At 49.5% G+C, this 6564-nt stretch overlaps 1 pseudogene; it reads right to left on the minus strand.

Moving 5' to 3' along the window:
- Nucleotides 1-5866: 5866 nt before the first annotated feature.
- On the minus strand, nt 5867-5994 carry LOC136613413 (U2 spliceosomal RNA; annotated as a pseudogene).
- Between the last annotated feature and the right edge of the window lie 570 nt (nt 5995-6564).

A 6564-nucleotide genomic window follows, 5' to 3' on the forward strand; every position in this document is an offset into this window, starting at 1 on the left:
AGGCGATACAACAGGGTCTGTTTCACATTTTGTATCCAAGCTAGAGGTAGTACAACTTTAACTTTTTTCCTTCTGCTTTGCTCAGATTCATTCAAATACTGTGGGTCAAAATACGCAGCACAGCCCTAGAGGAATTCGTTAAGGGGTCTAGTTTTTTAAACAGGGTCATTTGTGGGGGTTCTCCAAAGTGCTCAAGGGCTCCACAAGTGAGCAATGGGACCTAAAACACTTTCATGCAAAATAACTGTTCACAAAGCCACCGGCTGCTCCTTTCGGTTTGGGCCCCATTGTGCATACGGACACAAGATTAGGGCCACAATGGGTATATCTCTGAACACGGGACATACGGGGGGGTGTCCATTTTGGGGTGCCAATCCTCATCTTCATGTGCAATATAGAAAAAAAGCCCATCATTAAAATTAAAATGACATATTTGCAAAAATATGAAATTTAATTTCTTCCCCTCCAAATTGCATTAATTCTTGACAAAACCTGTGGGGTAAAAATCCTCCTGACCCCCTCAGTGAATACATTAAGGGGTGTAGTTTATAAAATGGGGTCATTTGTGGGGGGATCTATCATTTGGACACCCATGAGACTTTGCAATCTTGGCTTGGTGCAGGAAAAAAAAGTGTTCCTCAAAATGTTAAAAATCAATGTAAAATTTGTACGTCTCCTAAATTGTTAAAAAAAAACTGAAGTTTTTCTAATGTGCGTCCAGAATAAAGTAAACAGATGGAAATATATATCTTATCAAAGATTTGTACAGTATGTTTGCACATGTTTGAGATATTGCGGCTGAAAATAAATTACGTTTTTTTTTAAATTTTTCTCAATTTTGACGCTTTTAATAAATATACACTAATTTTATCAGACTATTTTCACCTCCTAAATGAAGTACAACATGTGGCAAAAAAACAATATCAGAATCACTTGGATATGCAGAGCCTTTAGGCCTCATGTCCACGGGGAAAAGAAGAATTAAAATCCGCAGCGGATCACCCGCACGCGGATCCGCACCCCATAGGGATGCAATGACCACCCGCGGGTAGATAAATACCCGCGGATGGTCAATAAAAGTGAATTAAGAAAAATGTGGAGCATGAAAAAAAAAAATGGACATGCTCCATTTAGGTGCGGGTCTCCCGCAGGCTTCTATTGAAGCCTATGGAAGCCGTCCGGATCCGCGGGAGACCTAAAATAAGAATAACTTACCCGTAGCGGACCGGGCAGATCTTCTCTTCTTTGCGGCCCGATCTTCTTTCTTCGGCCCGGCAGATGTGCCCGGCGCACGCACGCGGCACGCCTATAACAGTTTGTCTCCTCACCAACCATATGTATCAGTGTTATGGTGGATGGTCTATATTGCATCTATTACTCCTAGTTCTAGCTGGTTGTCATCCCTTTGATGACTGTCAGGATCCAACAACCCCCCCCCCCCTCCCACCCATCAGGATCCACCAGCCCCCCCACCCATCAGGATCCAACAGCGCCCCACCCATCAGGATCCAGCGGCCCCACACCCATCAGGATCCAGCGGCCCCCCACCCATCCTTCCCCTCTGAAGGTAATATAGCGCTCACTAGCTCCACAAGACTAGATTGGAGCGGCTCCTCTCTTCAGTAGCTCCACTCTAGCCACTTCACTGATCTGCTGGCTAGAATGTATTGGCTGGTGGTAGGATCTCCCAGCAGCCAATACACTCTAGACGCACCATCCAATCAGTGAGCGGGGGCGGGGCTAGTGAGCGGCAGCTCTGGGGAGGACGCAGCAGTTCTGAACTCACGATATTTTTGTATCTTAGTGAACTGAATATGGCCACCACCACAACTTGCCTCCAGCTTTCCTAGTCTTCTGCACAACATCATTACATGTCTACACCACTTTGTTTTCAGGAGCCGAGGCAAGTGGTGTGACGACTACCGAGCGAGGCTCTGTTCGTGTCAGCGGTAGGGGGCTCCATGATGGTCATCAGGTTACCAACAGTTCTGTCACCCAGCTTTCCTAGTCCCTGAATGGCCAGTCAGCCTCCTTTTGTCATATCACTGTAGGGCAGTGACTCCCACCTCCAGTCCTCGGGACCCCACAGGTCATGTTTTCAGGACTTCCTCAGTGTTGTACAGGTGATGTAATTATCATCGGTACCTCAGACATTGCCACAGGTGTTCTTACTATACGAGATCCTGTACATGACCTGTTGGGGGCGCTGAGGGGCGGAGGTGGGGAGCACTGCTCTAGAGGGTTCTAGGAAAGCTGGGAGATCCATTGTGTTGGCATTAGGTTAGCTGAACCCCCAGCAATCCGCTGTAATCCAAGGAAGATCTGGCAGTAAAGCTAATGTCACACAGTGAGTGCGATACCAGGCCGTGAATCGCGGCCCGTTTTCGCGCTCGCTAACGTACGATTTTTCTGTGGATGTGAGTCATTTTTGTAATAAAACTGCCTCCCCTCCCTCCCGCTGCGGCTGTCCGCTCCTAGCACGCGGTGCGATGCTGCCGCCAGCCCCATTAAAACAATGGGTGATGCAAGGCCCCGCCCAAAGATAGAACGAGCCGCGGTTCATATACGTGCAATATTTGCTCTGCCGCGTGAAAAAGGCCGAAGTGTTCAATTCCCCTGCAACGCCCCCGCAGGAGAAATTAAGTATTACGCCGTCCTTCTGCCATATGATGAACAGACATGTTGGCTGCACCATATGGTAAACTGGAGTCGGGTAATAGTGAAACGCTCAAACGTGGGAATACAACCGTTTATGTTCCATCTGAATATTGGCGCATTTACGGTTGGCGTTCGGAGGCAGAACACGTCTTAAGCAGGATTTTCACACAATGAACACAGAAACAGCAAACCTGCTGTGAAGTCGAGGAGCGTCCGACACGTTCGCAGCAATACGTACAAATCTGCCGCAGGACACCGACAGCGGAGATTATTAGCACCACGTGGTCCAGCAAGCTACAAACATGGCCTAAATGTTAGGAGGCTCGTATATATTAGGGAGTCCCCTAATACTCAGGCCGCGTTTACATGAGCGACAAAGTCACACTGCGACACATCACGTGTTTGTTCGGCCTATGCTTTCCAATGGGGCATTTCCTCGTTAGTCCGCTCATCGCTGCCATGTTCACACGAGGTAATGAGCGGGCACCAGTCAGTGGCCACGAACCTTCGGCCACTGCAGATATTGGCGCGGACTTCTCTTTTACGGGAACCCGTGGCCAGCTATTAGCCCAGTAAACCAATCCCATGGGTACAATGGTGTCGCATCTGTAAGAAGTCCCCGCGCCACACACAAATGGCGCAGAGCGGTGCAGTTGGGGCCGCGCCGTCTCCGCTAGGTGCTGTTATACACCCGCCCCTCCAGCCTCCTGTGCGACGACAGCCATGCATGAAGACTTGGCCTGCGCTGTGCAGCTGCTTCTGTTGTGCACATAAACCTCTCCATTTATGACCCCACCAGTCCCAGCGAAGACTAGAGAGCCCCCCCCCCAATTACCCACAATGCCCCAGCGGAGACTATGGCCCCGCCCATTACCCACAATGCCCTGGTTAAAGCAGCTGTAAACACTAATGCCCACTAGAGATATGATGGCCTCACCTGCTGGATGTGCAGCTCTGCCTGCAGGAACTGAAGCCCGGCCACCGCACCCACCCCAGAAGACATGGAGTTCAGAACTGCTGCGTCCTCCCCAGAGCTGCCGCTCACTAGCCCTGCTCCCCGCTCACTGATTGGATGGTGCGTCTGGAGTGTAGTGGCTGCTGGGAGATCCTACCACTAGCCAATACATTCTATCCAGCAGATCAGTGAAGTGGCTAGAGTGGAGCTACTGAAGAGAGGAGCATTTTAGCATTCCCTAAAATAACGTAAACTGCGTTTTATGTCCGACGGCGGGGGTAATTACAGAGGCTGGTTGGGATGGGCACATGGGGCAAGAAAACCAGGTTTCCCCCCTCCTCTAATGCTTTTTGGGGTATTTCCTGACCTCAGCGACGGGTATGGGTTGTAAAAAGTGGCGCTCTGTGAAGCTGGCCATTCAGGAACTAGGAAAGCTGGGTGACAGAACATGTTGGTAACCTGATGACCATCATGGAGCTCCCTACCACTGACACGAACAGAGCCTCGCTCGGTAGTCGTCACCCCACTTGCCTCGGCTCCTGAAAACAAAGTGGTGTAGACATGTAATGATGTTGTGCAGAAGACTAGGAAAGCTGGAGGCAAGTTGTGGTGGCGGCCATATTCAGTTCACTTAGATACAAAAATATCGGATTAGTCATCTTAGTGACTTGGCGGAAGATGATGATTGGGATTTGTTCCCGCCAGGAACTTTTGTTCTAAAAGGAACAATCCCGTGGCCCCTTCAGCAGCACTCTGCGCTCTCACACTAACCTGCTATAGTGTGAGTGCAGAGCGCTGCTGAAGGGGCAGCTTTAAAATCCACCCCACAGGTCAATTTAAACTGTAGATTGTTTTTCCGCATTATATGGATGAGATTTCTTTAAACGTGTGACTACTTCTCCATTCACTTCTGTGGAGCTGACGGAGATGGTCAAGCACTGAGCTCCCATGAACGGCGGAGTCGTAGTCATGCAATGAGACTAGTGCTACGCGACCAAGATTGCTGTATAGCCCTGCGACCTCACACTCTCGGGCCGGCTTCACACCACCGGTTTCCTATTGTTCAATCCACAGTCGTCGTCCACACGGAGGATCCGCAGCAAATCACACGCATTGAAAGATACATACTACTGCTACTTCCTTCACTCTCGCGGTCATCCGCATTGCAGATTCTGCAGGAACGCAGGGTCACCGTCTGGGTTAACGGCCAGATTCCGCAGTGGTATCCCGCATTCGGAATGTGAAGCGGTCGTGTGCAACCGGCCTTACTGAAGACAATGGAGTTGCGATACAACTCACAAGTAGCTGCGACCAATATATTGCAAAAATCCAACCTCGTAGAGGTTTAAGCAATCTATAGGTTGTGGGAACTTGCGCGACCCCATTGATATATTTGAGAATGCAAGTTCACAGGGCTGCACAGCGATCTTTGGTCACATGACCCATGTCATGGCGAAAGACTCCATAGAGCTCCAGCCTTAGGGCTCATGTCCACGACTGTGTTCTCACCGCAGAGACGCAGCGTTTTACGCATACCACCGTGGGCTCTTCGGCCAGATTCACACAGATGTATTTGCGCAGCATATTATGCATGAAAAATATACATGCTAAATACACGTCAGTAGAACCCGCTGATTGCAGCGAGTTCCTTCACATAAGTGTATTTTGCATGCGCATTTTGTTAAAAAAAAAAAGCAGTCCCCTTTATTTTCTCGTGCATTTCTGCAGGGGCAGAACATGTATTATTCTAAATTCACTAATTGCCCATTTCAATAAATGGCGGCATGGTTGCGTGTTTTTTTGCGCTTGCAAATGTGCTTGATTCGTGCTAACAAAAGTACAGTAAGGGCCGCTTCACACAAACATATTTGTTTCAATGGATGCCTTCAGAATTCTCTTTACTCACACATTTCGCATGCGTGCAAAACCTCACCATGCTCTATTTTTGTGCACATTTGCGCACCAAGGGTCCCTGTACAAGTCTATGGGAAGTGTGCACGTAACCGATTCCTATCTCCAAAAAAAGTTATAATAAACAGCGATAAAGTCTTATAAACTCCAAAATGGTACAAATAAAAACTACAGGACATCACGCAAAAACACGAGCCGTCGCACAAGTATCATGCGATACTTCCGCCATGTATCACGTGGACATGAGGCCTAAATCTAAGTGCTTGGTTGTTAGCAGCCGCAGCTGCGCTGCACCTCTTGCTCATCAGTTTTTTTTCCTGCTTTTGGAAACTGCTGTAGGAAAGGGGGTGCACCAGTACTGGAGGTACTGCAATACCAGGTCAATGTGCGGAGTGGACAGAGCAAGCACTTTTTCCAGCTCCCTGTTCTAAAAATCCATTTAATATATGATCCCCAGATAGGGGACGTATCAGATGCAACACGCTCAGCCAGCACTCCGGGCACACCCACAATGCACTGAGGGAGCCGGAAGACCTTTGCATAGCCCCGCCCAACGCCTTCTCAACCAGGGTGAGCCGTCCCCGCGGGAGACCCGCGCCTGAATGGAGCATGTCCGGATTTTTTCCTGCACGCGGGACCCGCGCCTGCAGGGAAAAATGACATCCGCAGGTATTTTACTACCTGCAGGTGTCTAATGCATCCATATCCATTGCATAGCGCCGATCGCAATGCCGGGGGTGGGGGGGTCCGAACAGCCCGGGATGACAGCTCCATGCTGCGGACACCGACAGCATGGAGCTGTCACGTCCAGAGCCCGAGGGGCTTTATTCTCTGCAGGACACATGTTTTTACTTCCTCAGAGAATAAAGCCCACTTCGGGAGGACGTAAAAACACTATGGCCCGGGGCGTGGCTTAGCAAGCAAGGAGAGAGGTCGCACGCTGTTTTGCTCCTCCACAGAATCTCCCTTTTCAGCCCTTTTCTGGGTCAAATCAGTGACCCAAACAGAGGCAGACAAGAGCACAGCACCTGGGGACCCAC

Source organism: Eleutherodactylus coqui, chromosome 2 (assembly GCF_035609145.1).
Source record: "Eleutherodactylus coqui strain aEleCoq1 chromosome 2, aEleCoq1.hap1, whole genome shotgun sequence".
Lineage (NCBI taxonomy): Eukaryota > Metazoa > Chordata > Amphibia > Anura > Eleutherodactylidae > Eleutherodactylus > Eleutherodactylus coqui.